We start from the raw sequence: 10,169 nt of genomic DNA on the forward strand, positions 1-10,169 counted from the left end.
ATTCATTGTCAGTGTACAGAAACACTACTGACTTTTATATGTAAATTCTGTATCCTGCAACTTTGCTGAATTTATTGATGAGATCTAAGAGCTTTTTGGTTGAGTCTTCAGGATTTCCTGTATATTAAATCATATCATCTGCAAATAGAGACAATTTTACTTCTTCCCTTCCAGCTCTGATACCTTTTATTTCTTTTTATTGCCTGATCTAGCTAGGACTTCAGTACTAGATTGAATTGGAGTGGTGAGAGTGGGCACCCTTATCTTGTTCCTGATCTTAGAGGAAAAGCTTTCAACCTTTCACCATTGAGTATGATGTTAGCTGTGGACTTGTCATATATGGCCATTATTTTGTTGAGATATGTTCCTTTTATGCCTGATTTGTTAAGAGGTTTTATCATGAACGGATGTTGGATTTTGTCAAATGCTTTTTCTACTCTATTGAGATGATCATGTGATCTTTTTCATTCCATTAATGTGATGTATCACATTGATTGATCTGGGTATGTTCAACTATCCTTGCATCCCAGGGATAAACCCCACTTGATCATGATGAATAATCCTTTTAATGTGCTGCTGAATTCAATTTGCTACTATCTTATTGAGAATTTTTGCATCTATATTCATGAAAGGAATTGGCTGTAGTTTTCTTTTTTAATAATGTCATTGTCTGGTTTTAGTTTCAGGATGATGCTGGCCTCATAGAATGAGCTTGGGAATGTTCTCTCCTCTTCAATTCTTTTTGGAAGAGTTTGAGAAGGATTGGTATCAATTTTTTTAATGTTTGGTAAAACTCACCAGTGAAGCCATCTGGGCTTTTCTTTGTTGGGAGATTTTTGATTACTGATTTGATCTACTTATTTTTAAAAAAATTTTTTTAACGTTTATTTATTTTTGAGACAGAGAGAGACAGAGCATGAACGGGGGAGGGGCAGAGAGAGAGGGAGACACAGAATCCAAAGCAGGCTCCAGGCTCTGAGCCATCAGCCCAGAGCCCGACGCAGGGCTCGAACTCACGGACTGCGAGATCGTGACCTGAGTTGAAGTCGGACGCTTAACCGACTGAGCCACCCAGGCGCCCCTGATCTACTTATTAATAACTGGTCTATTCAGACTTTCTATTTCTTTCTGATTCAGTCTTGGTTATTCATATGCTTCTAAGAATTTTTCCATTTCTTCTGGGTCGTTTAGGTTGTTGGTGTACAATTGTTCACAGTAGCCTCTATGATCTTTGTATTTCTGTGGTAACAGGTGTAATGTCTCCTTCTCCACTTACAATTTTGTTTTGGGTCTTCTCCCTTTTTTCCTTAGTTAGTCTAGCTAATTGATTAGTCTGTCAACTCTGTTTATCTTTCCAGAGAACCAACCCTTAGTTTGGTTAATCTTTTCTATTGCATTTCTGTGCTCTATTTATTTCCGCCCTAATATTTATTATTTCCTGTCTTCTGCTAACTTTGTCTTAAAAGGAATTTCTTTTTCTTGTTCCCTGAGGTGTAGAGTTAGGTTTTTTATTGGGACTCTTTCTTGCTTCTTAATGTAGGTGTTTATTCCTATCAACTTCCCTTAGAATTGCCTTTGCTGCATCCCACGAGTTCTGGCATATGTGTTTTTTTTTTATTTGTCTCAAGAAACTTTTAAATTTCCCCTTTAATTTCTCCTTTGACCCACTGTTGTTCAGAAGAATACTGCTTCATTTCCATGTGTTTGTAGTTTTTCCAGTTTTCCCCTTGTTATTGATTTCTAGTTTGTTGCCGTCGTAGTTAGAGAAGATATTTGGTATGATTTCAGTCGTCTTGAGTTTGCTTTTTTTGTGGCTAACATACGGTCTAGCCTAGCAAATATTCTACGTGAGCATGTATTTTGCTATTGTTGGATGGAATGTTCTGGATATGTCTGTTAGGTCCATTTGGTCTACAGTGATGTTCAAACCTGCTGTTTCCCTACTGAATCTCTGGATGACCTATCGATTGTTGACAGTGGGGTATTAAAGTCCCCAACTATTATTGTATTACTGTTTATTTCTCCTCCTAGCTGTTAGTTTTTGCTTTATATATTTAGGTACTCTGACATTGGGTGAACAAATATTTACAACTGTTCTGTCTTCTTAATGGATTGAGAGCTTTATCATTATGTAACGAGCTTCTTTTTACCATTTTGAGTTTAAAGTTTATTTTGTCTGATATAAGTATAGCCACCCCTGCTTTTTTGTTGTTTGTTGTTACAGTTCCTTGAAATGACTTCTTATATCCCTTCACTCTCAATCTGTGTGTGTCTTTAAGGCTAAAGTGAGTTGCTCATAGGCAGCACGGCACTGGATCTTGTTTTTTTAATCCATTCAGACATTCTATGCCTTTTTTTCTTTAAGAGAGAGAGAGAGAGAGAGAGCGCATGAGCAGGGGAGTGGGGTAGAGGGAGAGAGGGGGAGAGAGAGAATTCCAAGCAGGCTCTGCTCAGCACAGAGCCTGATGTGGGATTCAATCCCATGATCTTGGGATCATGATCTAAGCTGAAATCTAGAGTCAGACGCTCAACTGACTGAGCCACCCAGACACCCCTTTTCTATGTCTTTTGATTAGAGAACTTCATCACTTTACGTTTAAAGTAATTACCAATAGGTAAGGACTTACCTTTTCCATTTTATTAATTATTTTCTGGTTGTTTTATAGATCCACTCTTCCTTGTTTCTTATCCTGCTATCTTTTTGTGTGTGTGTTGATGTCTTTTGGTGTCAGTATGCTTTGCTTTCTTTATCTTTTTTTTTTTTTTTTTGTATAATTGCTATAGGTTTTCCCCTTGTGGTTACCATAAGGCTTACAACCCCATATTTTTTTTTGTAAATTTTTTTTTCAACGTTTATTTATTTTTGGGACAGAGAGAGACAGAGCATGAACGGGAGAGGGGCAGAGAGAGAGGGAGACACAGAATCCGAAGCAGGCTCCAGGCTCTGAGCCATCAGCCCAGAGCCTGACGCGGGGCTCAAACTCACGGACCGCGAGATCGTGACCTGGCTGAAGTCGGACGTCCAACCGACTGCGCCACCCAGGCGCCCCACAACCCAATATTTGAAGCTGATAAACATTAAGTTCAGTAGAATTCCTAAACTTTATACTTATACTTCTCCTCCCCCTCACATTTTAGGTTACTGCTGTTACAATTTACACATTTTTTTATATTGTGTAACTAACGACAGAGTATTGTAGTTATGGTTGCTTTTACTATGCTCATGTTTTTTAACTTAAAAAAATTTTTTAATGTTTATTTATTTTGAGAGAGAGAATGAGCGTGCAAGTGAACAGGGGAGGGGTTGGAGAGAGAGGGAGAGAGAGGATCCCAAGCAAGCTCTCCACCATCAGCACAGAACCCAACACAGGTCTTGAACTCACAAACTATGAGTTCATGACCTGAGCCAAAATCAAGAGTAGGATGCTTGACTGACTGAGCCACCTTGGCACCCCCATGTGTTTTAGCTTTTAACATAGAATTATGTTAATGAATAAGTGAATTATGCACCATTACCAAATTACAGAATCTGACTTTGACCATAAATTTACTATTACAATGAGTTTTACTACTTTTCTGTTTTTATGATGTTAATTGGTATGCTTTTATTTTAAAAAAAAATTTTTTTTAATGTTTATTTATTTTGAGGGAGAGAGAGACAGAGTACAAGCAGGGGAGGGGCAGAGAGAGAGGGAGACACAGAATCCAAAGCAGGCTCCAGGCTCCGAGCTGTCAGCACAGAGCCCGACGTGGGGCTCGAACTCACAAACTGTGAGATCATGACCTGAGCCGAAGTCGGACACTTAACCGACTGAGCCACCCAGGCGCCCCAGTGTCCTTTTATCTCTGCTTAAAGAACTCCCTTTAGCATTTCTTGTAAGGCAGATCTAGTAGTAATGAACTCCCTCAGTTTTGTTTGTTAGGGAAAGGGGTTGTTTTTTGTTTTGTTTTTTATATTTTTTTAAATAAGGCCCCATGCCCAGTGTGGGGCTTGAACTCACAACCCTGACATTAAGAATTGCACACTTTACTGAATGAGCTAGCCAGGCATCCCTGGGAAAGTCTTTATTCCTTTTTCATTTCTGAAGGACAGCTTTGCTGAGTACAGTATTCTTGGTTGACAATTTTATTCATTTTTTTTAAGATTTTATTTTTGAGTGTTCTCTACACCCAATATGGGGCTTGAACCCATATTGTCCGGAAGAGGATGTCAGAGTCCTGACATCAGGAGTCACACAATCCACTGACTAAGCCAGCCAGGTGCCCCTCTTGGCTGACAGTTTAGTTTTTTTCCTCCAATATTTTGATTAGGCCAACCTATTTTCTGTTGGGCCAAAATGTTGAGAAACTTGTTCATAGTCTGAGAAGGGTTTCCTGGTAACTTCTCTCTTTTCTATTTTTGCTTTTCCACTTCTTTCTTTGTCTTGGAGTTTTGACAATTGAATTATAATGTATCTTGGGGCAGCTCTATTTAGGTCCAACCTATCTGGAGTTCTTTGGGCCTCATGGATCTGGATGTCCATTTCTCTTTCCAGGTGTGGGAAATTTTTAGCCATTATTGCTTTATTTTTTTATTTATTTTTTTAAATTTTTTTTTTAAACGTTTATTTATTTATTTATTTATTTTTTTTTTTTTTTTTTTTTTTTTTTTTTTTTTTTAAATGTTTATTTATTTTTGAGAGAGAGAGTGAGACAGAGTGTGAGCGGAGGAGGGCCAGAGAGAGGGAGACACAGCATCGGAAGCAGGCTCCAGGCTCTGAGCTGTCAGCACAGAGCCCGACGCGGGGCTCGAACTCACGGACCGTGAGACCATGACCCGAGCTGAAGTCAGACGCCCAACCGACTGAGCCATCCAGGCGCCCCAAACGTTTATTTATTTTTGAGACAGAGAGAGACAGAGAATGAACAGGGGAGGGGCAGAGAGAGAGGGAGACACAGAATCGGAAACAGGCTCTAGGCTCTGAGCTGTCAGCACAGAGCCCAATACGGGGCTCGAACTCACAGACCGTGAGATTGTGACCTGAGCCGAAGTCGGACGCTTAACCGATCAAGCCACCCAGGCGCCCCAGCCATTATTGCTTTAAATAGATTTTCTGACCCTTCCTCTTTTTCTGCTCCTTTTGGAATTCCCATAATATGAATGCTGCTTCTGTTCATTGTGCCCCATATATCTTGCAGTTTTCTTTTCTCTTTTCCATTCTTTTCCCTTTTGTTTTGTTTTGTTTTGTTTGTTTGTTTGGTTTTTTGCTCCTCTGACTGCATAATTTCTGATATCCTATCTTCCTGGCTGCTGATTCTTTCTTCTGCATGGTTCTTATTTTGAAATTCTACTGAATTTACCAGTTCAGTTACTGTATTTTTCAGCTGTAGGAATTTTTTTTTATGGTGTCTACTGCTTTTTTGATCTTCTCCTTTTGTTCACACAGTTTCCCCGACTTTTCTGTCTCTGTGTGTTCTTGTGGATCATTTTTCAAGAGGATTATTCTGAAATTCTTTGTCTGACAGTTCATAGATCTTCATTTCCTTAAGACCAGTTATTAGAGTTTTACTAGTTTCCTTTAGTGGTTTTTTGCAATTCTTGATTCCTTACATTGCTGCCTACACAGTTGAGTCATCAGGCTCCTCTTCCGGACTTTATAGTTTTACTTTGGCAGAGACAGAGCTCTTCACCAGTCAGCTCAGTTTGGGTTTCTGGGTGTGTATGCTGGTAATGTCCTTGTGCAAGTGGGGCCTGCTATTATGGTCTATTTTGGGGCAGAGCAAGCTCTGGGGTTAGGGATGGGAGGGTGGGGAGAGCCAGTGGCTGAGAATCAGTGGATAGGGCTGTGGGCTTGGTTCCCTTCCCAAGCGAGGCTGTAAGTCGCCTGGGCTCTCTGGTCAGACTTACTAGATGGTTGGAACTGTACTATATTCAGTGGTGGATGGGACTATGCATTAGCCTCCCTGCCCTGGCTGGGCAGCAGGATGAGCCCCAGGGCCTGTATGACTGACTGGTGAATCAGGCAAGAGCATGCAATGAATTCCCGGGTCAGGTGAGACTACCAGTTTTGTTCCGCAGATGGGGGAAGCCATGGGCTGTGCCCTCTGTTCAAAGGCTACTGCGCATAGGGCTGCTGAACGGGCTTCACAGCTCTCTGTGTGCTCTGGTAAAGTTCCCTGGTTGGGCCGGCTGACGGCCTTATCCAGCAATGAGCGGGGCTATGGGAGAAGCAGCTCTAAAACTGGTAAAGCTCTTTGATGATTGTCTTAACTTAAGCCTCCCTGCATCCCAAGTTCCCTGCTAAAGAGGGACACCGGTTTGCTCTGGGATGACTGCCTCTGCCTGCCCCTCTCTCGGCTCAAGCACCGCTGGGCTGCACAGCTTCCGTGAGTCGTCTGCTGCCTGCTTGGATGGGCCCCCCAACCCAAGACCCTCTCCACAGCAGGGGGGCTGTGACTCAGCACTTTGCCTGGGCGTGGGCCAACTGGGCTCTAGGGCTGGCGCAACTTCTCGTCTGGGGATCAGGATCAGGCAGCTCGGCTCCCTGCCAAGCCCCCTGGTCAGAGTGCACCCCGGACTTGCAGATGAACAAAGCCGCAATTGGGGATTACTACAGAGGCACCGCAGGCGTGCACTTGGTCTGTAAAGATCTGTGTGCTGGTTGTTGCGAGTCCTGCCCCCCTTTCTCCATCACAGTCAGATTCCCAGTGATTAAGCAGATTGCCCCGCAATCCCCGTGGTGCAAGGTTAGAGTCGGGGCTCCTTCAGAGGGACTCACAATGCTGGTGGGGGCTGGTTGTGGCTCCTGGGTTCTCTTTTCCTACCAGACACCTGGGGGCTCAGAGACCACCTCTCTGTGTGGTGTGGCCCTGGCCTGTGGGGGGAGCAACGTGGTCAACGTGTAGCCATTTCTTTACCCTTATAACACAGTGCATCTTGGTCTCTGAAGCACAGGGGTGCTTTAGCCTCACCTCCCGGTTCTAGGAGTCCCTGAGGTGTCTTCTTGAATAGTTATTGGTTGTTCTTCTTATGAGGAGGAGCAAAGTCAAGAACAACCTATGCCACCACCTTGGTGACGGCACCTTTCCTTTTACCATTAAAAGATAAAATTCGCCAGTGCCTGGGTGGCTCAGTCATTAAGCATCTGACTTCAGCTCAGGTCATGATCTCGCGGTTTGTGAGTTCAAGCCCCCATCGGGCTCTGAGCTGTCAGCAGATTCTGCTTCAGATTCTGTGTCTCCTTCTCTCTCTGCCCCTCCAATGCTCATGCTCTCTCTGTCTCTCAAAAATAAATAAACATTAAAAAATTAAAAAAAAAAAAAGGGATGAAATTCTTGGGTTGCCTGGGTGGCTCAGTTGGTTAAGTGTTCAACTCCTGTTTTCGGCTCAGGTCATGATCTCACAGTTGGTGAATTCCAGCCCTGTGCTTAGGATTCTCTCTTTCCTTCTCTTTCTGCCCCTCCCCTGCTCACATGCACTCCTCTCTCTTTCTCAAAATAAACTTTAAAAAGAGATGAAATTCTGTCTTTCTCCTAATACAGAATAATTTCTATTAATTTTACCACTTCAGGATCAGCCCAGGCATTGCCACACACACACATTCCTTATTTGTATATATAAACTTTTAGTCAACTCCGATTTCGATACATCTTGGGGAACCTTGCTATTGAACACTGTAAATATTTAAAAACTATTACAACTGATGCCAGATTTCTTCTTATCAAAGATAAGACCAGAGATGTCCAAAGATAAAAAATTTTATAAGTTCAGAATGGCACAGTGAAAGAGCACACATTATTCAGGCAATCTTGGGAGAATCTAATGTCATAAAATTTAAAAGTCAGAAAACTCTGTAAGAGAAAAAAGGAGAATATTCTCCACAGGTCCATCAGATAAATCTGAATTCAAAACCCAGATCTGCTATATGATTAGCTATATGACCTTCAGCAAAGAAAGTACTTAACATCTTTAGGTTTCAGATTCCTGATCTATGAAATGAGACTCACAGGGCATACTTCAGTAAGTTGTTTTGAATCTTAAATGAGAAAACATACGGGTAAAGTCTATAAATGTTAGTTTCTCGTTCTCCTCTAGACATGAAAATGAAAGCATCTAAATTAAAATTAGGCATATTAGGGGCGCCTGGGTGGCTCAGTCAGTTAAGCCTCTGACTTCGGCTCAGGTCATGATCTTGCACTCTGAGTTCGAGCCCCACGTCAGGCTCTGTGCTGACAGCTCAGAGCCTGGAGCCTGCTTCAGATTCTATGTCTCCTTCTCTCCCTGCCCCTCTGCCTCTCATGCTCTTTCTCTCTCACAAAAATAAACATTACAAAATTTAAAAATTAATAAATAAAAGTAGGCATATGCAAACTTAACCTTTGGAAAATACATCACAAAAATGAAATTAATTCTACCAACAGCTTTAAAACGAACAAACAAGCAGCAAAAGGATCAGGCATACCTTAATTTGGTAGTTTTTCAACTTTCCATCCCAGATTCCAATTGTTCAAGTACATCTGGACACGGGGAGAAATTTCCCTACAAGGGAATGTGGGGACAAAAGTTGGCATTGTTTAGATTAGGGCCAGCATTCCAACTCCTTCTGCTGAGTCTTCTGCCTTTTTTCATTTAATGAAGTCTATTACTGTGTAACTTCCTCCATTCCCTCTTAGCTTAATGGAAATGCTAAAAGCAATCCCCAATATCAACATATCAAATAGCCTGGGCGGTAGTCTCAGTCCTAGATGAGTCTACCTACCTGCTGTGGGGGCCTTGCTACATTACAGAGGTCATGGTTGCAGACACACCCTTTGGCCAAGGGAGTTGGCAAAGCCAGAGTCACTAATGGCACTGACGACAAACAGGAAGTGTCCGATGACTCTGTAAGACTCCTTAAAATGCCCTTAATACTAGGAAGTTGTGGCTTTCTGCTGATATCATGGGCTAAATTGTTGGGGGTGGTGGTGGTTGGCTTTTTAAGTTTTTATTTTAATTCCGGCTAGTTAGCATACAGTGTAAAATTAGTTTCAGGTACACATTATAGTGATTCAACACCTGGTGCTCATCACAGCAAGGGCACTCCTTAATCCGCATCACCTATTTCACCCACGCCCCCCACTTCCCCTCTGGTAACCATCAGTTTGCTCTCTATAATTGAGTCTGTTTTGGGGCGGCTGGGTGGCTCATTCGGTTAAGCATCCAACTTCGGCTCAGGTCATGATCTCACAGTTCGTGGGTTCGAGCCCCGCGTCGGGCTCCGTGCTGACAGCTCAGAGCCTGGAGCCTGCTTCCGGTTCTGGCTCTCCCTCTCTCTCTGCCCCTTCCCTGCTCGTGCTCTGTCTCTCTGTCTCAAAAATAAAGAAAACATTTTTTAAGAGTGTTTCTTAGTTTGTCTCTTTTTCACTTGCTCGTTTGTTTTGTTAAATTTCACATAGGAATGAAATCATGCGGCACTTGTCTTTCACTGAGCATTATACCCTTTAGCTCCATCCATGTCATTGAAAACGGCAAGATTTTATTCTTTTTTATGGCTGAATAATATTCCTATCTTCTTTATCCATTCATCAGTTGAGGAACACTTGGGCTGCTTCTATATCTTGGCTGTTGTAAATAACGCTGCTATAAACATAGGGGTGCATGTATCCCTTCAAATCAGTGTTTTTGTATTGTTTGGGTATATACCCAGTAGTGTCATTGCTGGATCCTAGACTAGTTTCTACTTTTGACTAGTTCTATTTTTGACTAGTTCTATTTTGACTTTTTGAGGGAACTTCCATACTGTTTCCCACAGTGGCTGCACCAGTTTGCATTCCTATCAACAGTGCACGAGTATTTTTTTCTCCACATGCTCGCCAACACCTGTTGTTTCTTGTGTGGTTGATTTTAGCCCTTCTGACAGGTGTGAGGTGATAACTCATTGTAGCTTTGATTTGCATTTTCCTGACACTGAGTGATAATGAACATCTTTTCATGCATCTATTGGCTATCTGGATGTCTTTGGAGACATATCTGTTCACATCTTCTGTCCATTTTTTAACTGGATTATTTGTTTTTGGTGTATTGAGTTTTATAAGTTCTTTATATATTTTGGACACGCACCCTTTATCAGATATGTCATTTGCAAATCTCTTCTCCCATTCCATAGGTTGCCTTTTAGTTTTGCTGGTTGTTTCCTTCACTGTGCAGAAGC

This window comes from Panthera pardus, unplaced genomic scaffold (assembly GCF_024362965.1).
Source record: "Panthera pardus isolate Hobbes unplaced genomic scaffold, ASM2436296v1 HiC_scaffold_22, whole genome shotgun sequence".
Taxonomy (NCBI): Eukaryota; Metazoa; Chordata; class Mammalia; order Carnivora; family Felidae; genus Panthera; species Panthera pardus.